At 35.8% G+C, this 24648-nt stretch overlaps 1 protein-coding gene, 1 non-coding gene and 1 pseudogene across 4 annotated transcripts in view; 2 read left to right on the top strand and 1 right to left on the bottom strand.

Moving 5' to 3' along the window:
* The window catches only part of PKIA (cAMP-dependent protein kinase inhibitor alpha), a 94816-nt gene that overhangs the window by 53103 nt on the left and 17065 nt on the right, over window positions 1–24648 (bottom strand). The gene's annotated exons all lie outside the window — the stretch shown is intronic.
* LOC129505423 (U4 spliceosomal RNA) lies at window positions 6401–6555 on the top strand (annotated as a pseudogene).
* LOC129505437 (U6 spliceosomal RNA) lies at window positions 16928–17033 on the top strand. Its single transcript, XR_008663532.1, has one exon. It is a non-coding gene; the product is annotated as a U6 spliceosomal RNA (small nuclear RNA).

The raw sequence follows: 24648 nt of genomic DNA on the forward strand, positions 1-24648 counted from the left end.
TACCAGTAGAACCAAGTTAGCAGCTTTACAGGTTTTATAGTATAAAATTAGCCCAGTCAAACTAGTCAAAAATTAGTCAATCTAATATTTCTAAAGAGATAGTGCTTTGTAGGTTCTTTTTTAAAAAACTGTTAATGAGAATTAGATAATGTATGTTTGCATATGTATGTTCAAATTTAAAAGATAAGAATAGAATTTTTGAGGTTTTTTTGTCCAGTTGTATATGATGATATAAAAATAGAACACTTGTCGTCTAATCAAATATACTTGCAGTGTTTCTTTTTATAAGCACCTTTATATATCTCTACGGTTTTAATGATAATTAGTGGGACAACATGGAAATATTATGTATTTTCAAGCTAACCCTGATTTTAAAAAAGTCTTTTTTAAGTATTCTAAATTATGTGAAGACTAGAAGTACTATTGCTTTATCTACTTTACAGAAAGTAGATGATGTTTAGCCTTGAAATAATGCTGCACCAATCTCAGGAAACAATTCTTAGATGAAAAACTCATTCTTGGGATGCCTGGTGGCTCAGCGGTTGGGCGCCTGCCTTTGACTCAGGTCATGATCCCTGGATCTGGGATTGATTCCCACATTGGGCTCCCTGCAAAGAGTCTGCTTTTCCCTCTGCCTATGTCTCTGCCTCTCTCTCTTTCTCTCTAAGTGTCTCTCATGAATATATAAATAAATCTTTAAAAAAAAAAGAAAAAAAGAAAAACTCATTCCCCTCATTGTCTTATCTTTTCACAAAAATTTACTTCAAAGAACCTGCCTTTTTAAGATTTCGATCACTTTTCACCATTGTTTCCATGCCTTTTCACGTTAAGGTTGCCTGATCCTGTTGCTAAGCAACCTTGCATTCTTATTGGGGCTTAATGATGTACTTACAATTATTTTAAATATACCCATTTGTATATAGTTTCTTTAAGAATATCCTGATACTTTTGTCTAAGAGGCTTTTGTATAATATCAATGAGGGTTCCTCATTGCAATTCATAGTTCAATAGGAATATAAATGATAGAATAGTGTTTTCCAGAAGATTTGGAAGAATGCCAAGAGTACACTGGAAAAGCACTAGATCTTACTTTTTCCCAGTATGCTTTTTTTTAGAACAGGGTAAAATCAGTGAGATGACAAGGAATTCACAAAGGATTTCAAAGAAACATAAAGAAGATGTTCCTTTTATTGACTAAAGTATTGGTTTTCTTCTTACCCCAAATTCTGAAGAAAAATTGTGTAAATCTATATTATTTTGAAAAAATAAGTTCCATATAATCCTGACATGTAAGCCTGACATGGGTATTTGAATTTGATCAGGCTTTCAGATCAAACTGAATTATTAACTAAATTCTCTTCACCTGTTTGCTCTTGTCCCAGACCTTCCTCTTCATTCAGAAATATCCAGATGGGACTGGCATCAGCAGCCTTAATATTTCCCATACTGATATGTAGGGAGATATAAGGGGACTACCAGCACATCTCTAGCATATAGTTAGAGTTAATATATAGTGCTCCCAACGTGTATCTGAAAAAAACAAAAAAAGATTTTTCTTTTAAACCATCTTTTTCAGTTATAATAGAATCGAAGAAACAAAGATATTTTGTTACTGAAGAATCATAGAGAATGTTCTAAGTACAAGAGAAAAGCCCCAGTAATGACAACCCAATAATACATAGTTGACAGTGCTGCCAAGAGACAGTCTCCTGTGGTGACATCACCTTCACAAGTTTCTTGGAGGGTACCCCAAACATCATCTGTTTTCTTTATAACTTTCCTGTCTCTAGCATTTAAAGATACATCTAGTACTGTGTTAATTCTATTTCTATTTTGAGGATGATCCCTTCTTAGGAGTGTAACCTAATATACAAAGTTTAAAGTGCTGATTATTTGCCCCTTCTTCTAAAACTTTAAATTATTATAATTTAAGTTTATTATTAAATGGCCTCTCTAGATGTCAGTTTCCTTACTTATAAAGTGAGGCTTGCAATGCTTTCCTTTCCCTTCAAAGGATTAAATCTGATATGCTAGCATGGTATCTACTATATGGTAAACATTCAATGTAAGCTCCCTTTCCTATTATTATCTTCATTGTGCGTGGCCCACTTCTAGTTTTCTAGGATTTACTAGAACAGTTCATACCTTCTAGGAATACATGGTTTCTGATCATCTTTCCTTACAACCTTCAGTTTTACCAAACTAAAGGTTCTTAATTCTTTTGTAATTAATTCCTACATTCTTATTTCCCAGCTCAGCTACTTTTCTGAATTTTTTAGAATTCAGTTTATTTTAGCAGGCATCAATTGAGGTACTATAAAGTGAGGTAACATTACAGTATGTCCTGAGATTACAAATGTAATCAGGATCCCTATCCTCATGAGGTTTATAGTCTAGTGTCAAACAGTAGTAGTAAAGAGACAAAAAAAAATGTAATTCTTGGATTTTGGCAAGATTGTTCCCCTGTGAGAACACATAAGTGAAACAACTAAATCAGATTCAGGAGGATGGGAGATTAGGAGAGCTTTCTGTTCTTCTAGGTTTTCTAGAATTGACAAACAGATCTATATCTGTATTCCAAGTTTAGATTGACCTACCAGCCTTAACATTTCCTCTCAGCTTGACTAAACTTTAGACAGGTTTCTTCCTGACTAAAGGACCCTAACCTCTCCTTATGTAAAACATTTGCTTTAGAAAACTTGCAACTGTAAATTCTTTCTCTGTCCTTTTGAGTTGTAAATCTTTTTCATTTTTTTAAATATTTTATTTATTTATTCATGAGAGACACAGAGAGAGGGAGAGAAGAGAGAGAGAAAGAGAGAGAGAGAGAGAGAGAGAGAGGCAGAGGGCTGAGACACAGGCAGAGGGAGAAGCAGGCTCCATGCAGGGAGCCTGATGTGGGACTCGATCCCAGGGCCCCAGGATCACACCCTGGGCCGAAGGCGGCGCTAAACCACTGAGCCATTCGGGCTGCCCATTCTTTTTCTTTTTTTTTTAAAGATTTTATTTACTTTTTGAGAGAGAGTGAGTGAGAGGGAGGAAGTGCGCAAGTGAGGGGCAGAGGCAAAGGGAGAGTGAGAAGCAGACTCCCCGCTGAGCAGGGAGCCAACGGGACTGAATCCCAGGACCCTGAGATCATGACCTGAGGGAAAGGCAGACACTTAACCGACTGAGCCACCCAGGCGCCCCAAGAGATGTAAATCTAACATCTTGACAGTTTTACAACCAAGGAATATCTTTCTCAGTGACCTGGGAGCCATATATTTGAAATATTATCAAGAAAGATAGCACCCCCATTCTCTGTGGGACAGTAAGAGTCTACTTCAATAAGTGCCAGTTAGAAAACACAGATGGAGTGCCCCTGACCAATCTCCCCACTTGGTGTCCTCCAGTACTATTCCACTAGTTCACCCCAGCACTGAAAAACTCTCTTGCCTTTTGTTTCAGCAGAGTTGAGTCCAATGTCTCCCCCACTGCAGTAGTCTTGAATAAATGTTTCCTTGCCTATTTAATTTTGTCCTTTGATAGGATGCATCTAAGTCTTGTACAAGGGGGAAAAGTTGATTTTTACCCAATGTTCTACTCATTGATATCTAGGACTTAATCTTTGTAATTGCTGATTAAAATAAGGCCACCATGTCAATGTCTAGAGCACTCTAAACTCTCACCAGCAATAAATGAAATCCCAGAGAGAGTTCACTACATTCTAAATTTAACTAGAATTATTTTCCCCAAAATATATGTCTTTATATCTATGCACAACATGTGCCTTTGCTTCAAAGAGACTCTGAGCAAGCTAAAACATTCATATTCTTCCTAATAGCTGTACACTCATTCTTTTGGTATTTCAATGATTTCAAAGGATCAGAACAGAATCATGAGCAAATTTGGGAGCATCATTCACCATCAATAAATTACTCAGCAAGCACTCTACCTGCTGTACTTTCCATGAAGCTCACTATAGAATCAACTGAGACACTAACCTCTCATACATTGAGAAAATTTCAGATATTTGATAGTTTTAGCCAAAGTTTTGAATTTTAAAATGCATGGATATTTCTAAATCAATTGTAATAAATTATAAATTATCTTCAACAAATATTGCATAATAAAATTTTCTAAAGATTGCTGTGGAAATTAAGCTTAAGTTTAAATTTAATTTTAAGGTAAATAAAAATATTTACTCCATTTCGGTAGCTTTTTATCATTATAAAATTTATAAAACCAATTTTTTTCTAATGTGCACATTTGTTATACCAGCTTTTTCTCTTTCCAAAAAAAAAAGTGTTACTAATATAATGGCATATCATACAACATATGGTACCTTAGAATTAAAGAAATATAGGAGAATGACTCTGACTACCTCTCCATGCTACATGCATATTCATTACTCCAAACTTTCTCAGTTTTTTTTTCTTTTAAAGATTTATTTATTTATTTGAGAGAGAGAGAGCACTTGCAAGCAGAGGGGAAGAGCAGAGGGAGAGGGAAGAAAGTCCCAATTAGACTCCATGCTAAGCACAGAGCCCAATGGGGGCTCGAGCTCATGACTTTGAGATCAGGACCTGAACTGAAACCAAGAGTCAAGTCGCTTCACTGAGTGTGCCACCCAGGAACCCCTCTTGGTGTTTTTTAAAAAGATGCCAGTCATCTAACTCACACAAACACTCATAAACATATATCTTTCTTGTTGGAGAACAAGCTTGGTGTAAATAAGTGGTAATTAAAGTTAATGTGTTAATTTTATGTAGTTATAATTTACAATACAGTAGAAATGTAGTTTTAATATAAAGATGTATATCTTTTCCAAATATATGGGAGACTCATATAACTACCTCACAATGTGTATATTTGTCCTATAGATTAGGTTTAGAATACACTTTACTACTTTAATGAGTTGAGTCTATATCTTATAATCATACCTTTGCCTTTATAGTATATTGTAGATTCAGAGTCTTTGGTGGGAAACATATCCCATGAATTATAATAGTATCATTAGTGGAAAATACAATATTATTTTCAGATATAATAGCATGAAACTAGGACAGATTTTCACCAAAAGAAAGGAGTTGCATATATTTGGCCCTTATTGTCAGGCCTATTTCTCCCTGGTAATTGCCCAGTCTTCATGTACACATTACAGTGCAGTGCTCTTAAGGAAATCCAGCATTCTTTGCTCTATAGTCTTTTCTTCCCACAAAATACTTGACAAACATAGCTATTAGCTCTATGTGAAGTGGTTGTATATATCAAAATTTCTTCACAAGCTCACTTAACCAAGGTACCAAATAATTTATCCAGATTCCAAAACAAATCAGTTGAAGAGCTAAGTGTGCAAAAAAATCCCATAATACCCTAGATTCCAACAATAAGATGTAGTTTTTATTAATTTTATATCACTTAGCAAGCTCAGATTGGGTCTTCTTTTTTTAAAGATTTTATTTATTTATTTGAGATGGAGAGGGAGAGAGAACATGAGCTGGAGATAGAGGGAAAAAGAATCTGAAGCAGACTCCATGCTTAGCGCAGAGACCAATGAGGGGTCAATCCCACAATCAGGAGATCATGGCCTGCACTGAAACCAGGAGTTGGCCTTTTAACCACTGAGCCACTCTGATGGCCCCAAGTTTGGGTCTTTATGTTAAGTATATTTAACTAACAAATGCTTAAAAGCACACTTTAAATGCATTACACCATGAGACCATGATAGGAAATGCATTAGGAATACAGCCAAAGGGAAAAAAGTCACTCACATATGCCCTGACTGTTTTCTGCTAAAGGGAGAATCTCATCTCCATAACAAGGTTATTAATGTGTGATATATTTCTTTTTTTTTAAGATTTTATTTATTTGTGCATAGACATGGGGGCAGAGAGAGAGAGAGAGACAGAGAGAGAGAGAGAGAGAGAGAGGCAGAGACACAGGCAGAGGGAAAGGGAGAAGCAGGCTCCATGCAGGGAGCCCGACAGGGGACTGGATCCCGGGCCTCCAGGACCACACCCCAGGCTGCAGACGGCGCCAAACCGCTGCGCCACCCGGGCTGCCCGGTGTGATATATTTCTGATAAAAAGTTCTTATCTTTGAGAAAGATCATTAAACATTATATTTATGCAGTTTAACCTTTCTTAAGATACACTTTTTGAAATAATACTTTGTTACCGTAATTGAGAAGTTTCAGCTATTTCAAAGCTATTTATCTCAATATTCATGTAGGATACTTATGAAAACATTTTATTAATAATTTTATGAAGATATTTAACAACTTAATATTAGAAATTTAGAAAAGAAAACAACTTAATATTAGAAATTTAGAAAAGAAATAGAACAATAAAGGTGCTTCTGGTTTAAACTGAATATAAGTAAATTGGACAAAGTATGTTGCTGTTTAGTAAGTTAAAGAAGCTTTGTGCAGTGGCAGTATCGTAGCCAATGAGGTTTATCCAAGGCGCAATTATTGCTAGTACGTTAAAGAAATTAAATTTAGACATCCCTCATTCATTCTTTTAACACATTTTATAAATCCATTCAGATTAATCTGGAAAACTTCATCAGGAGGTTTACTAATATTTGAAGGTAGAACACTTTTTTTTTTTTATTGTTTGGCTGATTTTTTTTAAAAGAGCAACTAGGGCAAGATTATGTAAATCAAACTGGTGCAAACATCCTGGCTAGTCCACATCAGTCACTTTCCTAAATTTCAAGATTATTAATTACTCAACTTATCTTTCGACTTTAATTTTAGAAAGCCTCAAATTAGCAACAAGTTTTATCTGAGTCAAAGCAGTCAGGGCTTTACAGGATGATTTGTTAGATTAATTTTTCCTCAATCAAAACAGACGATTAAGATACATTAATTTACTACAGAGAAGTAATATATTCTTCAGTGAATAAAGGCTTCCCTTCTCTGCTCCTGATGGCCATCTGTGTGCAAAACTTAACAATATTAGTTCAACTCTTATTTTTTTTTTCCTGATTCAGAACTTCAGTATGAATGATGATTAGCTACATGACTAACAGGACAGGAAGCTCCTCAAACATTTTTTTTAACTCACTAACAGAATCTTTTGTATCAAGCAGCAGCTCACTAAGTAAGTGTTGAATGAGTGGATAGATCCCATTCATACACAATCATAATAACTAAATACTTCTTTAAAAATCTGAGGTTTAATTTTGTGGTCAAGTACTAAAAGATGGGGCAGCCCCAGTGGCTCAGCGGTTTAGCGCCACCTTCAGCCCGGGGTGTGATCCTGGGGACTGGGAATCAAGTCCCACATCGGGCTCCCTGCATGGAGACTGCTTCTCCCTCTGCCTGTGTCTCTGCCTTTCTCCCTCTCTCTCTGTGTCTCATGAATAAAGAAATAAAATCTTAAAAAAAAAAGTACTAAAATATGAAGTAGAAGTCAGTACTTCCATTTATTTATAACATGACCTCTGTCTTCAGTAGATGGTTAAAAAGGTTAGTTTTACCAGTGGCTTCACAAAATATACTAAATGGGTTAGAAGAACCAAGATATTTATGGTATATATTTAATTGGTTTGAGACCTGAGTGAACAGGTATTAATTCTAAAGACAATCTAGTGCCAGCTTCAGTAATGAGGCCTAAACTGCATGGGTTTCAAACTCAGACCCACACCTTGTTCATTTTGGCTCACTTAATGCTTCTTGATGCTGCTACACAGGCCCTTATTTTGAGAAACAGGTGATTTAACTATGTATATGTATTTTTTTATGTCGCATAGAAAGCTAGACTCTACATTTTGTATATGATATGAGAAATATGATATTTGAGGTATATTGCTATTTATGATAAACTCTGATTTACATACGTTTACCTCAACTGAAAAAAATGCTAATTAATATTATCCTCTTTAATGTAATTACTAACAATCTCTTCTTCCTTAACTATATGGCCCTGTATCTAGGCAACATATTTGCAAGATCCCAAAGTTATCACCACGGGAGTATGCCATCAGAGAAACAGATTTTCCAAGTGAAGTCAAGTGACCACTCATGGTTTTAGCATGATCAAAAAATTAGTAATTTTACTGCATTAGTTGCTATACAAAGCCATGGATTTCATTAGCTATTCAGGAAATCTTCAAAACACCACATGGCTAGGAGGCTGGGCCAGCTTTTGCAAATTACAGCAAACCTTCATAAAATAATCTACGGGCATTCTTGTTCTAAACTCAAACAGAATGGGATTAAATAATAAATCTTTCAGGAAGCTTGGACATGGAAAAGATTTGTCACTTAGGATGGCAATTCAGCTTAACAACTGAGGCAATGAGACTGACGGAATATACCCTTTCCAAGAAAGAAGTTAAAACAATTTCTGTTGATGGTTAACAGTATTTCCATAGGCTTCTGTTTCCAGAGGTAATATATAGTATCGAAGCAGAACACTGAAAACACATAACTAAGTCTTCATAAAGAATCGGAAAAATACATCAAATCTCTCTTGAGAAGAACTAAGCTTTTTTAAATTAAAAATAACCATTATTATCATGATAAAATTATAATCTTATTAATATTTTATTATTAAATAATTATTATTTGCAGGGAAGACAGACTGGCGTCACATCAGCATTTTACTACTAAAATGTAATCAGTATACACATATGTACACTAAGGATTCCCACTTTTGATCTTAAGGTTATGCCAGTTTATCACAATTTTTAGTAAAACTCATTTTCAAACTTATTGTATCTCACTATATCAGAACTATTTCAAAAGGGATCTTGTTAGGCATCTCCATAAAAAAAAAAAAAATCCAAGCCATGCTTTTTCCATGAAATCTTTGGAGGTTGCTATGACAATGGTATTTCTAGCTTAGCTCACAATTCATATTCTTTAGTTCTTAATAAAGTAACCTGGTTCTGCTTCTTGGTATCATTTTCTAAGATTCTGAAAGATAGTCCCAAAAGTTTTCTCCAGAGATTGGGATTGGGAATTATTAAATGCTGAACTTAAAAAAAATAATTTCTATATATAAACTACTAAAACTGAAACAGGAAGATAATAAAAAATCTCCCAACAAATAAAGAGTCCAGGGCCGGGTGGCTTCTCAGGGCAATTCTACCAAACCTGTAAAGACTTAATACCCATACTTCTGAAACTGTCCCAAAAAACAGAAATGGAAGGAAAACTTTCAAACTCATTCTATGAGGCCAGCATTACCTTGATCCCAAAACCAGAGAAAGACCCCCTAAGAAGAATTACAGACCAATATCCCCGATAAACATGCACGCAGAAACTTTCACCAACATACTGGCTAATGGGATCCAACAGTACATTAAAAGTATTATTCACCAGAACCAAGTGAGATTTATTCCTGGTCTGCAGGGTTGGTTCAACACTGGCAAATCACTCAACGTGATGTTCCACATAAGGTCCAGAAGGTTAAGAACCTTGTGATCCTCTCAATGGATGCAGAAAAAGCATTTAACAAATACAGAATCCTTTCTTGATTAACAAAACAAAACAAAACAAAACACAAAATTCTCCACAATATAGGGAAACAGGAAACATACCTCAACATCATAAAAGCCAAAGAGGAAAGACCCACAGCCAATATCATCTTCAAAGGGGAAAATGGAGAGCTTTCTCCTAAGGTCAGGAACATAACAAGGATGGCCACTCTCACCACTTTGTCCAACATAGTACTGGAAGTCCTAGCCTCAGTGATCAGACAACAACAACAACAAAATAAATAAAAGGTGTCCAAATCAGCAAAGAAGAAGTTACTCACTCTTCTCAAACGACATGATACTTTATGTAGAAAACCCGAAAGACTCCATCAAAAAATTCCTAGAACTGATAAAGAAATTCAGCAAAGTTGTAGGATATAAATTAATGCAAGAAGCTTGTTGCATTCCTATAGAGTAACAATGAAGGAGCAGAAAGAGAAACCAAGGAATTGATCCATTTACAATTGCACCAAAACCTGTAAGATACCTAGGAATAAACCTAACCAAAAAGCTAACAGACCTGTACTCTGAAAACTATGGAACACTTCGGAAAGAAATTGAGGAAGATACAAAGAAACTGAAAAACATTTCATGCTCATGGACTGGAAGAACAAATATTGTTAAAATGTCTATGCTACTCAAAACAATCTACACATTCAATGCAGTCCCTATCAAAATACCACCAGTATTTTTCACAGAGCTAAAACAAACAATTCTAAAATTTGTATGGAACCAGAAAGGACCCCAAATGGCCAAAGTAATGTAAAAGAAAACCAAAGCGGCGCCTTGGTGGCTCAGTTGATTAAGCATCTGCCTTCACCTCAGGTCATGATCTCAGGGTCCTGGGATTGAGCCCCACCTGGGGCTTCCTGCTCAGCTGTATTATAGAGCTGTCATCATCAAGACAGTATGGTATTGGCACAAAAACAGATACATAGATCAATGGAACAGAACAGGGATCCTTGGGTGGCTCAGCGGTTAAGCATCTGCCTTCAGCCCAGGGCGTGATCCTGGAGTCCCAGGATCAAGTCCCATGTCAGGCTCCGTGCATGGAGCCTGTTTCTCCCTCTGCCTGTGTCTCCGCCTCTTTCTCTCTCTTTCTCTCGTGAATAAATAAATAAATAATCTTAAAAAAAAATGGAACAGAACAGAGAACTCAGAAGTGCACCTTCAATTCTATGGCCAACTAACCTTTGACAAAGCAGGAAAGAATATCAAATGGAAAAAAAGTCTCTTCAGCAAATGGTGTTGGGAAATTTGAACAGCCACGTGCAGAAGAATGAAACTAGACCACTTTCTTATACCATACACAAAAATAAACTCAAAATGAATGAAAGACCTAAAGGTAAGGCAGGTATCTACCAAAATCCTAGAGGAGAATACAGGCAGCAACCTCTTTGACTGTGGCCGCAGCACCTTATTGCTTAGACACATCTCCAGAGGCAAGGGAAACAAAAGCAAAAATGAACTATTGGACTTCATCAGGATAAAATGCTTTTGCACAGAAAGGAAACAATCAACAAAACTAAAAGGCAACCTAGGGAATGGGAGAAGATATTCATAAATGATACACCTGTTAAAGGACTAGTATCCAAAATCTATAAAGAACTTACCAAACTCAACACTCAAAAACAAAGAGTCCAGTTAAGAAATGGGGAAAAGACATGAACAGACATTTCCAAAGAAGACAAAAAATGTCCAACACACATAAAAACATGCTTCATATCACTTGTCATCAGGGAAATACAAATCAAAATCACAATGAGCTACCACCTTACACCAGTAAGAATGGCCAAAATTAGCAACTCAGGAAACAACAGATGCTGGCAAGGATGCAGAGAAAGGGGAACCCTCTTACTGTTGGTAGGAATGCCATCTGGCGCAGCCACTTTGGAAAACAGTATGGCAGCTCCTCAAAAAGTTAAAAATAGAATTACCCTAAAACCCACCAATTGCATTACTAGGTATTTTTCCAAAGGATACAAACATAGTGATTTGAAGGTGCACATGCACCCCAATGATGTTATGAGCACTAAGTGTTATATGCAACTAATGAATCCATAAATTCTGTCTCTGAGACTAATAATATACTACTATATGTTAATTGAATTTAAATAAAAAATTTAAAATATAATTTCTATTTCATTCAATAGTGAAAGCATTTTCCATAGTATATAGTTTGGGGGAATTATTCTAATATTAAAGAATATATGGCATTTAGTAGATATAATCCACATTTAATTTAATATGTTCCCTATTTAATTTGTGCTTTTTAATTTGTGCTCATTCCCCACCCCCTTTTAACAGGGGAAATTCACAAGTAATATTGTTATGAATATCCATTTTTCTTCTAAGGAATTGTTTCTTTAGTACAATTTAATAAGACTGAGACAACAGTTATGATTTTTTGTCTATTTATAGTATTTATAAAAATGTAAAGTTGAATGTGTATAGTATCCTGTTTCCACTGCCTTCCCTCAGTCCACATGGCACATTTACATCATTTGTGTGACCGTTGAAAGCATTCAACTTTTTGACTCCTGAAGTATAGGGTCAAAGGTATAAGTATTTTTTATGACTTTCAATACCTATTATCATTTAACTCCTCAAAACCAATTTTACCTATACTTATTTTATTTTATTTTATTTTATTTTATTTTATTTTATTTTAAGTAAACTCTATGCCAAACATGGGGCTCCAAATCACAACCTTGAAATCGAGAGTTGTGTGCTCTACGGACTGAGCCAGCCAGGTGCCCTCAATTATACCTATATTTCAATATCATCAACTTTCATTTATTTGAATGCTTTCTACATGCTAGGTGCTGTTTAGGCACTGGGGACACAATGATGAAATAAGACAATGAACAGGGAGTTAAATGAGGTGTGATATAATAGATTTTGGAATAGGGTGCCAGCGGAACTCATGAGAAGAGTAGAAACCAGCCTTCTCCAAATAGGGTCACTACATGGGAAAGGGATAGCAGGCAGATGAAATATGGAGGAAGGGAGAATACCACAAACAATGGCCTAGAAAATACAAAGCAAAGCACATCTTAAGTATCATGAGACTATAGAAGGTGAGGTTAGTGTTGAAATACATGAATATATAAGACTATATATATATGTATATATGCCAGTTTTATAATTACATAATCATCTTTAGGTGTCATTTAATATTTGTCTAATGTATTAACATGTTACAATAATGTTTTCAATACTCACTGCATCTGAGAATATCAAATTCCTGGCATAATCAAACAAATAAAAAGTGGCACACAGATTAGGAAACTCAGTACCACTTGAAAGAAGACAGGCTTCTGTGGTTTAACAGCAGCATGGGCCTATGTGTAGAAGAAGAGGAGTTGTTGGAACTGTAGCAATAGGTGGGAACAGTTGAAGTACCTAAAGTGCCAGGGTATGAAGTTTATTTTGGATTTTTCAATGGTCACTGAAATGACAGAGAAATGTTAGAGGAAACAAAACGATAATGAAAATTAACACTGATTCTCTTAATTAAAGCTAAATTCAGAATGTTCTGGAAACAATCTCCAAGTAATTGAAGGAGGAAAACCACATTCATAAAGAAATTTTCTCATTCTGATTATCACTGGCACCCCCATACCAACCTTTAGGCCTAAATCCTAACACTTTTGTGAAGGTATAGTCAAAACAAAACCATCTCATTTTGTTTCACTTTAGTACAAGTTATATAGAACACTGAAAGAATTTATGAAATGATAAGAGAGTGTAAGAGTGTGAGAAATATAGAGAGTTTTGTTTACAAAGAACTAGTTTATTCTTTATAGATCATTGTTAACCTAGAGTCCATGGAACTTTACACTGGACTCCATGCATTTGTTAACCTACGAAATAATATGTAAGACATGGTGTGCATTTGTATAGTCTATGTATAAAGGATGGAAGAGGGCCTTTACAAATAGATAGAAAAGAAATTCTTGCTGTTGTCTATTATGCAAGCCAAAAGCAGATGGGACAATTTGGCAGAAACAATACTATAAGGGATATAAACCGTTTGGTCCAATTGCACAGCTGTCTGGTTTGTGTTGAAAGAGTTATGTTACATTATTCAAAAATAAATTTTATAATGTCTGGAACAAGAGTTCTTTCCCCAGTGTTCAAGACAAAGAGGGTTTCTGAGAATCTCTTTGAAATCACACTCAAAATTCTGTGCAAATGTATATGTGTATGTACATTTTCTGAGAAATCATCAAAAGGTTCATAAACCCTTCAATGACACTTTCTCATTCCATTTCTGTGCTGGATCTCCCATTTCTGAAGGTAGAGATTCCAGTTCCTGAGACCTTGGGTGTAATTCAGCAGGTGGTGAGGGCACCCTCTCCAACATTCTGCATCTCTGAAGTGTCCATAAGCAAAGCAAGCAGCCATCTAATTATGAATATCATTCCTCACGATTGTTATTACTGTATTTTAGAAGGTTAACAGATGGGGAAGAAATGGTAAAGAGGTAGACAAGAGACTATTATAAGGGCCAAAGTTTAAAGTAACAGAATTTAAATTATGATGGTTTAAGTGGGGATACAAAAGCAAGGATGAGGAGGGATGACTTGATATTTGATATTGTTAAAAAAGAAACAGCACACCTAAAATGGAGTCACTTGGGCTAAGCCCCATGTCGGTAAACCAAGACTTAATATCTACCTAACCTGACTGCAGTTCCAACCTCTCTTGGGAATATAATCTTAACCAGTGAGTCTGAAATTTCCAGGCCAGCACTAGTGAGGTAATCCACTCTGCCTTCCCCCAAAGGAATGTGACTCTGCCTGAAATAATCCTTCCTTTTGTTCATGATTTCCCTGCTCTATCTCTTTCTGTATTTAAAAGTCTTTCCATTCCAGCAGCTCTTAAAGTTACCTTCTATTTGTTACTTGGGATCCTGCCTGATTCATGTCTTGCTGAATAAAGCCAATTGGAGCTTCACATTTTCTAAGTTGTATTTTGTTTTTAACAGCACATACCACAGCATTTTTTAAACCCAAGTTGTCATTTAGTGTTTGGAAAACAAATTGTTTTTTAAAATTGTCACTAACGGGGAAAAGAAGGAAACCAGAGATGGTGTATAATAGGAATATAATATATTTTGGAAAAAAGCAGACTACAAATTTTAATATTAGCCATACATTAATTTGCAGAACAGATAGGATCTGGACTTCTATATTACTAATGCTTACAATATATGAATTTCTGGTTATCTCAAGTTCATTAGACTTCTGATTATTGTTGCACTGGAGTCCTGGAAGTTTGAATTTTGAGAGATGGAATAAAAATGAGGTCATGGCATAGATAACTAGAGATGATGAAACTATAAAAATGATAAGGAGATTGATGAGCCCTAGATGACCTCATTCAGAAAGTGTAAGTGGGCACTGTTTCTGGAAGATATAGGAGTGGCTTGAACAGAGAGAGGGTCAATATTACTTACTGACATTCAATTCAAATTAGGGGAGGACAGAGGATGTAGAATAATAATCAGAAAGTGACATAAATGTAAGAAGCCGACTGGCTTTCTTTCACTAGAGATAGAGAAAGCTAAATTTCTGGTGGAAATGTTAGGGGAGGGCAGTCCTGGTGGCTCAGCGGTTTAGCACCGCCTTCAGCCCAGGGTGTGATCCTGGAGACCTCGGATGAGTCCCACGTCGGGCTCCCTGCATGGATCCTGCTTCTCCCTCTGCCTGTGTCTCTGCCTCTGCCTCTCTCTCTCTCTCTCTCTCTCTGTGTGTGTGTGTGTGTGTGACTGTCATAAATAAATAAAAAAATTAAAAAAAAAAAAAGGAGATTATGTTTGGGGCACCTGGCTGGCTCAGTTGGTAAAGCATGTGACTCTTGATCTCGGGGTCATAATTTTAAGCCCCATGTTGGGCATAGACCTTACTTAAAAAAAAAAAAAAAGTCGAGAGAGATTATGTTTAACAAGGATATGTTACTGTTTAATGTAATGGTTAAAGAAATAGAAAGATTTAGTGGAGATACTTTTCCATGAAACTTTCCCCTCTGGCAGCTGTTGAACAAAAGGGAGCCAGCATTTGCCACTCATTTCCCTTGAATAGGGGTTAACTTTTTCCAACAAGATTAAACTTCATGGTTAAGAGCATGAGGTTGAACCCTTTGTGCTTGAATCTTAGAACTGCCCACTTGCTAACTGTACATCTTTTGACAAATTACTTACCTTCTCTAAGTCTCCTTATTTTTATTTGTAAAATGTAAGCACTACTTATGAGAGTTAAATGCCACTGAAAAAATTAATTAGTATGCATTTAAGTTCTCAATAAATTATGACTAGGAATATTATTTGTCATCAGGAATTTGGGAAGTTAGATGGAGATAGTAGATGGATTCATAGGGGAAATGCAAGAATCCACGAATGTTGAGGTCAGGCTGAATTAATTGGGTTAGAATGAACCATTTCAAGAAAGGTAACAACTGAAAGGTGTTCTCCTTCCCTTTCAGTTGCCAGAAAAAAAAAAAAAAGAGGTAAGATTAATGGGAAGGAGAGAAGAGGTTGAAAACTTGTAAACGATTTATTTCTTTTCTTTAAATTTAATATAATCTTGGGATGCCTCTGCCTTTGGCTCAGGGCGTGATCCTGGAGACCCAGGATGAAGACCCACATTGGGCTTCCTGCATGGAGCCTGCTTCTCCCTCTGCCTATGTCTCAACCTCTCTCTGTGTGTCTCTTATGAATAAATAAATAAAATCTTTAATTAAAAAATTTTTTAATATAATTTTAATTCTTTTAGGAAGGGCCCAATCTCTCCAGTTTGCCACAGCCGTCTTCCTTCTCTCTTACCTGTAATCTGGCCAAATTTGCTAGGCCCTATGGACATTTGAGTAGTGGAAGTGTGTTTAAAATGTTTTACACATAAAAACAGAAGAAACTTAAATACTACCTTCCAAAAGAGATGCAGTGTGTCTGTGGGTCTATTTGTTCAACATCTCTCTTAACAAATCCTCTTAACAAATCAGCTAGAGCTTCGAAGATACGAATTCTCATCCTTTCTGACACTTATTTGGGGCAAGGACAGTAGCAGTTGTAGCAGAGAAATCTCAGACTCAGGTAGTAAGACAACCTACCAATAACCACAAGGACCTCCATTATTATTTCTTACTGTCCTCCTACTATTAGAGCTTTCAAAGAAGTGATTTATACCCTTTCATTGCCTTTTTCATTCAATCCTTCCATGTATCTCCCACAATCAGATTTACATTTTTTACTTCATTTTCTTCTGTGAGATTATAATTGCAAAAATGAAGTGAACTTGGTTCGTTGTTCTCACTTCTTGACTCCAATGAACTATGAAACCAGTAAATAGTTTTTTCCTCTTTCTCTCATCCAGCAATCCACCCTGTAGGGTATGAAATCCTACAATGTGTAAAACAAAATTGTTCTCTTACAACATATTGAATTGTGTACATAGTGCTCGCTTTGGCAGCACATATACTAAAATTGGAACAATACAGAGAAGATTAGCATAGCCCTACAAAAGGATGAATTGTGTACATATAAATCTTCACATTCACTATAGGTATATAATATTCATTTGTTATTCTTTATCTGTTTATTATATTCATTTATATATATAATGAATATGAAAATTAATTTTATCTTTAAAAATTTAAACCCTCCAGGTAACAAATATTTTTGTCTTTGTGAGCTATCTAGGTCTCTAGTGAATATTCTTCTTTTTTTTCTTCTTCTTTTCTTACAACTGTCTAAAAACATAGTAACCATTCTTAGCTCAAGCATGGATTTGGCCTGGAGGCCGTAACTTATTTACTTGTGCTTTAAAATAACTGATTCAGCTTACATTGAGGTAGAGTTCTCATTAGAACTAGCCTTCTGAGAAAGGAACTGCTGTAATTATTTTCTCAATTTCTTATCATATACAGACTTTCTTCAATATAGCAAAAATGTTACTGTTGAGAAAACTATTTGCTTTGCCTGTTAGTTGATCTCACCAACCTTTTCCTCCACATTTTTTATGCTATGTTTAATCAACTTAAATTATTCACAGTTGATTTCTAGGGCTACCAATAGACCACCTCTGCCTTTTGATAACACTGACTCACCTTATTTCCCTGGGCTTTTTTTTGTTTTGTTTTGTTTTTTTGGTCTATCATTGTTTGCTTCAGATTTCCCATATTTAAGTGTCTTGTTAACATTATGCATAATACACTCATAGAAGAAAGAGATGAAACACCTTTCTGCCAAGGCAAACACTCTCATTCACAATGCACAGTTTTTTCTTCTTAATTGTGTGCAGGATCTGTCTGCTGGCATGGGTCATTACCATCTTCAAAGATGTAAGACTAAGATATATACCATCTGAACATCTCCAAATTCTGCCTATCTTCCAGGCTATAAACTTTAGAACAAGATTTGACTCTTATGCATCTATTATGGTCTGAATGTCTGTGTTCCCACCAAATTCATATGTCAAAATCCTAATGTCCAATGTGATATAGCATTAGTAGATGGGGCCTTTGGGAGTTGAAGTCATGAGGGTAAAACCATCGCGAATGGGATTAGTGCCTTATAAAGGAGGCTCCAGAGAAATCCTCTGCCCTTTCTACCAAATGAGGACATTAAGGAGAAGGTGCCAACTTATGAGCTCCAAAGAGGACCCTCAACATAAGATGACCATGTTGGCACCTTGATCCTGGACTTTCCAGTCTCCAGAACTGTGAGCAACACATTTCTGTTGTTTAGAAACCACCCAGTTGGTGGTATTTCGTTGAAGCAGCAAAATCAGACTAAGAATCTTTCTCCCCTTAGGGGAATAGTTTCTAAACCAATTACATAGTAAAATGAATGTTTACCTCATCACACACCAAGTGATGTCTGATGAGGTAAAGTCCAGAAACAGATTTTCTGAAGAGTTTTATCATGATCTACTGCCACATACCTGAAAGATTCGCTTTCATTAGTATTAGAAGCAGTGGTTTTCTTCATGGCGGTGCAGATTCCAGCATCTTACTACCCCTATCTAAATGAGCCTGAATGCCTCTTTCCTTGTCCTTGTTTGGGAATTACTCTAGTTTAAGACTTTGCTTAGTTGATCTTCTGACTGGTTATTGTCATAAGTATCTATTCTCTTGAGCATTCCTTATTAGTCTGATATCCCAGGGCAATTTTAGGAGTGTAGAATAACAAAGAGTATCTTATCATGATGAGGGGAAATAAAGGAAGATTATTGTTCATTCATTCAACATTTACGAGTAGTTCCATGTGCCAGGCATTTAGGCATTGTGTTTTTGATGCTAGAAATAGTGAACAGATCCTGTTTTCAAGTGGTTCACAGTAAAACTGGCATGACTTTCTACTAGACAGACAATATAATGAGTAGGTGAAGTCCCAGAATAAGGGTTACAATTAGAAAGGGGACACATGATAAACAAGTTTATCATGAATTACTTTTTGAGAAGAGGACATCTGATTTATTTTAAAGAAAACATAGGAAAGTGAAAAACAACAAAAATGTTCAGAAATGAACATTCAGGGTAATAACATGCATGAGCAATGGTGCTTCTAAAGAACTGCCAATAGTTAAGTAAAACTGAAGTGTAAGAGCCACCTGAGTAAGTAACACAAGAGATACCAAATTTGTAGTGGATAATCTACTGTAAGAATATATCATCTTTCAGGGAACTTGGCTGGCTCAGTCAGTAGACCAACTTGACTCTTAATCTCAAGGTTGTGAGTTTAAGCCCTGCATTGGGTGGAGAGATCATTTAAATAAATAAAACTTTATATGCAAGTGATTGTCGTAGGTCTGCAGTGAAAAACCAAGACCTTACCATCATGGAATCTGCATTCTAGCTGTCAAGGAGACAATAAATAAACCACTAGTAAACTATAATGTCTGTCAGATGGAGACAAATATTGGAGAAAAAGTTTATCAGGGATGAGATAAGAGCATGTGTGTATTAATGTGTGCAAGGGTAAATGTTGCACTTGGATGTTCATGTGCAAAAGTTCTTTTTTATAGGATGATCAAGCCTTCACTAATGAAGTGGCTTTTGAGCAGAGACTTGAGGGTAGTTTTATCCTGTTATTATATCTACTATTATAATATTCTAGTTGTACACATATGGACTGTTTTTCTAGAACATTTCTAGCAGATAAAATTGTAAATGCAAGGTCCTTTGAATGGGAGAATGCTGTGTTTTGAAAGCACAGTCAGGAGGCTGGCGTTCCTGGTGTGGAAACCTTAAAAAGAATAGTGGATAAAGTGGAAAGCTGATGGCAGTGGAGGTGGTACAGATTAGACAGGGCTTTTTAGAGAGTTTCTTTAAGTACTTGTACCCTTGTAGCTCCTTCTCTCTTAGAGACAAGGAAATGTCTAGCCCCAGGCACTAAAGAACAGGTTTTTGGTATTTTTAACTAAATACTTAAGATTAAAAACTGAAAATCTTCATGGAAAGATTTTGCTAAATTTTTATAACTTTTTTTTTAAACTACATTAGAGTAATAGATAATAAATCCAAAGAATTTTCAATGTAAGTAAAAGTACCATCAGGATTTATGTGCTTTGTTTTGTTTTGTCTTATTTTTTAATAACAGAGAAGAGAAAGTACCATTACTACTTTGCACCTGAGAAAATTGGAGCAAAGAGCGGTAAAATGCCTTCTTAAACTATAAACCTGGGTTTAAGAGTGGGAAAAGTAGTGCTGTACAGGCTGCCCTAGGCCAATCACCCACTCAGAGGACAGCCATTTACTTTCAATGGACTCCCCAGGGCAGGAGCAATCATCTTCCCAACCTCTTGGACACCTCAGTAAGCAAGATCAGAGACCAGCTTCAGCTTTTCATAAGTCTCTCATTCCTCTTCCCAAGTCCCCAAAACCTTTTACCTTGAGCAATGGTTCATCAAATATATACAAGCAAAAAGTATTTCCTAGGAACTTGTTAGAAATGGAAATTATCAGGTGGGGCCCCCCACATCATTGTTTTGACAAGCGTTCTGACCTCCCGATTCACATTTAAGCCTGAGACTCATTCTCTCCTGGTCTGAGAGAGAGAGAGAGAGCCAGAAAGAGAAGGGGCTGGTGGGGGATGGAGGAGGCAGGAAAGCCCAGGAAATTGTGCTGGAAAGTGCATTCAAATAGCTTTTTATATTGGGTTTTTACCTTGGTAATTTACAAATGATTGTAAACAACCACAAATTGAAACACATAGTTACTTTAAGGTCTCTTTAGCAGAAATCAATCTTCTATCATGGCAGTTCTCCTATATTCTGGTCTATTACTTGATAGGTCATTTCCTCACAGAGATGACTAACAGCAATTCAACGGAAAATGCTCTTTATATTTAAACAGCACTTTCTGTTCCAAGATGTCAAAATGCTTGACAAGTAGTGCAATGTAGCTCACTAATTTTCTCAACCTCGCGGCAGTAAATAGTCAACATCTACCATCATTGCTGTTCACTGGTGATTTCTTGGCAGGGTAAGTTAAAAGTGCCTTGGCTGTCTATTGGAAGTCAACGGCTGGAGAAACTATTGTTCATTTTGGATCCCATAGGGCTGTAGCTGATGCATTACTCACTGAGTTCTATTATTACATCCCAAGGATAGATAACTACACTCATCAAGGTGAAAGCCCAAAGAACATTCTTGTCCTTTCTTTGATTAAACCTGGTGTTTGAAAAATCATCTGGCCTAATCTACATTTAATGATGGTATGAATGCTACTTAAATCCCTGATACTTTTGGTTGCTTAGAATTGATGCCACTTGAAGAATAAGAAGCAAAAGCTCATTCCATTGGGGAATTCTTGAGAGCCACGACTGTTTTAGTCATCCTTCACTCCCCAGTGACCAGTGCAGTATCTAGAATAGTATATGTAATCAGTAACTATTTTTTGAATGTATGGTACAGAAATAAGTCAAGATACTTTTAGAGTTGGAAGCCACCTGTCAGGAGGTGAAAAACTAGTTTAAAAACTACTAAATTCTCAAAATTTAGTGTGAGATGAATGCTGATAAAAACCTGGCCATTCCCTCTGTCACTGCATATGATGCTGTGACACCAACATCGACTAATCAATCAAAAAAAAGTTTTAGAATTTAAATTTGGGTATGTTTTCAAGATGAAGATTCCTCTTACCTACCATTTCTTATGATTTAACGTGGAAGCCTACGATCAACAGACAATGTACTGGTTTGTGACTTAAAATTTTGGTAAGTTTTATCCCATTTTGGAGGCATGAAATAAAACTAATGCACAAATATTCAAAGTTTTATCAGTGAAAAAAACCTAATTTCCAAAATGTTGAAGGCTGATTTCTCAAAATATTAAAATGATCACATTCATAAGTGAAAGCACCCTATTTTTTTTTATTAAAAAAAAAAAAGGGGGACTATAGGAGCACCAGGCTGGCTCTGTTGGTGGAGCATGCAACTCTTGATCTTTGGATTGTAGTTCAGGCCCTATATTGGATGTGGAGATTCCTTAAAAATAAAATGAAATGAAATAAAATAAAATAAAATAAATAAAATAACTATAAAGTATCATTACTGTTAGTAATTTGTTGATTTTGTTTGAAAAATTTGCTTGTTTTAAATAAAACAAAGTTCAACTACAGTGACCTATATATCATTAATCTTAAACTTCCTGTGTTAGATTTGTTCTGTACCCAAAACGCCAACCATGCATATTAAGCTGAGATTTGTTTTTTGTGTACGATTTCTGTTCCCCTTTCCTGTTTGAATTTTACCCTTTCCTTTAAAAAAAAAAAAAAAAAAACTTATTTGTTCATTCATGAGAGACACAAAAGGAGAAGCAGAGACCCTAGACAGAGGGAGAAGCAGGCTCCCCACAGAAAACTCAATGCAGGACTTCATTCCAGGACCTCAGGATCACGATGTGAGCCAAAGGCAGTTGCTCAACCACTGAGCTGCCCAGGTGCCTGAATTTTACCCTTTCTTAACAATCTTGCTAAAAATCAGTGTGGTTTATAACCACTCTGTTTAGCACTCTACCATCAGTACCTAGGATAGTGAGTAGTACATAAGAAACAAATACAATTTCTAAATTACCCTGATTAATATCCATACTTCTCCTGGCTTTAAGCACTTGAAGACAGAAATAGTTTCTAATTGCACAAGAACATATGAATAATCCAGAGTAAATGTTAACTATAAATACAATGATCTATTAAAGTACAGAATACATGAAATCTGGTATTACTTCCTGATAACCCTGAATTCAGAGCTATGTTAAAGACTTACTTGAGGCGTATTACCATTTTCTGAGTACACACTGAAGGAAGAAGTTGACAAGAAGAGTATGTAAGATTTTCCAGGCTCAAATAGAGCTTGACTCATCTGCATGGAAACAGCAGGAAGGGTAAAAGACAGAAGGGTCCATTGTCTGCTGGATTAAGCACCCCCTGCTGCAAGGCATGCAAGAGAGGAGACTGACATCTAGGTTTCAAGGATCCTTACTCAACTTATCTGCTCTTACAGGATCAAATTATAGGCAAAAGAAAAAGAATATGAGAACCATTGCTGTGTACCTTTAAAAAATGTGGTTCAATGAATGGTCCATTAACTCTGACCAATCAGAATAATTCCTCCTTTCTTGATGGCACAGTTCTGGTGGAAATGAACAGAGGTGGGCATGGGATGGCAGGGGGGTACTTTCCTTCTGTTACAGATTTTAAACCTTAATTTTCCTATGATTTAAGCCTAACTTCAATCTTACTAAAATTTATGGGCTTTTTAAAAACTAAAATTAAATAAGCTGAGTACTGAGGGTGAAAAAACACCTCATAATCATTTTTTTCATAATAATTTTAAGATAGATTTATTGCTGTGAAAATTACCAGAATTGTCTTTGTTCCAAATATGAGACTGCCATAACATTTCAATTATGATTATTAGTGAATAAAAGTTCACCGGTTGTCTCCATCTGGTAATATTACCAGAGACTTCACTTGATGAAATTTAAAATTATTTATTGTATTGAAAATGCTACAAGACCCTAAACTGAACTACATTATGTAGCACACAATATCAACAAATGGGCAGAATTCTGACATCTCTCCTACCTTCATCAGCTCTTTCTCCTTTACCTCCTTCCTTCCCTCCGTTTCTTCCCACAAGCAAGTAAACGGATGTATAACAAATAGTAGAGATCAAAACCCTTATATTCGGGATGCCTGGGTGGTTCAGCAGTTGAGCGTTTGCCTTTGGCTCAGGGTGTGATCCCAGAGTCCAGGGATGGAGTCCCATATCAGGCTCTCTGCATGGAGCCCACTTCTACTCCCTCTTCCTACGTCTCTGCCTCTCTCTGTGTGTCTCTCATGAATAAATAAAATATTTTTCTAAAAAAACCCTCATATTCATAATAGGATTTGGGAATGTGGTATCTCAAAATAACAAGTTTTAGATACTTTAAATTGGTTTTAAATACATTATCCGTGTCTTACTAGCTGTGTGACCACGGATAACTTAATCATTTTGTCTGTTTGCCTATACGTAAAACAGGTAATAATAATGTCTACCTCTTAGTATTGTTGTCAGGGGGAATCTATTTGGTTTTAGAACATCATTTAGCACAGAGTAAGCAAAATAAGTATTATTTTTCACTTCTCTGAATATGTAAAACATTTACAATTTGGATCCATAGTCTCAAAATCTAATATTCACTGATGTGAATGCCTGATTAGCTAAATGGAGGGGGGAAATGTTATAGTAATTATTCCTTTAGTTTTTCATTTTATCTTATTTTTTTAACTGAAAACTAGAATCACCATTTCCTGGCATTATCTGTTGTTGATAAACAGTTCAAAACCATAATGTTGTTTTGAGGAGGCACTGAATATTTGAAATGAAGGGAACTAAGAAATAGTAGAAAATAAACTTTTTGGATTTTATTAATCCCAAGTGAAAGATGAAATTAATGGTGACATATGTGAAAACTATAGAAGTCATACAAAAAGAACCTCAAGTACTTACAGAATAGTTGAAATTCAAATGACAGCAAATGACTAATTCTTAAATCAAGAACCCTTCACTAAAATTAAAAATATAAATGCTTTCTTTTTCTTGCTTTCTTGTAGGAGGTGAAAGAGTACTCGGTAGGTGTCAGACTATTTTAAAAAAGCAGATTATAGTGGTGATATTTTAGAAGC

This window comes from Nyctereutes procyonoides, unplaced genomic scaffold, assembly GCF_905146905.1.
Source record: "Nyctereutes procyonoides isolate TBG_1078 unplaced genomic scaffold, NYPRO_anot_genome, whole genome shotgun sequence".
NCBI lineage: Eukaryota > Metazoa > Chordata > Mammalia > Carnivora > Canidae > Nyctereutes > Nyctereutes procyonoides.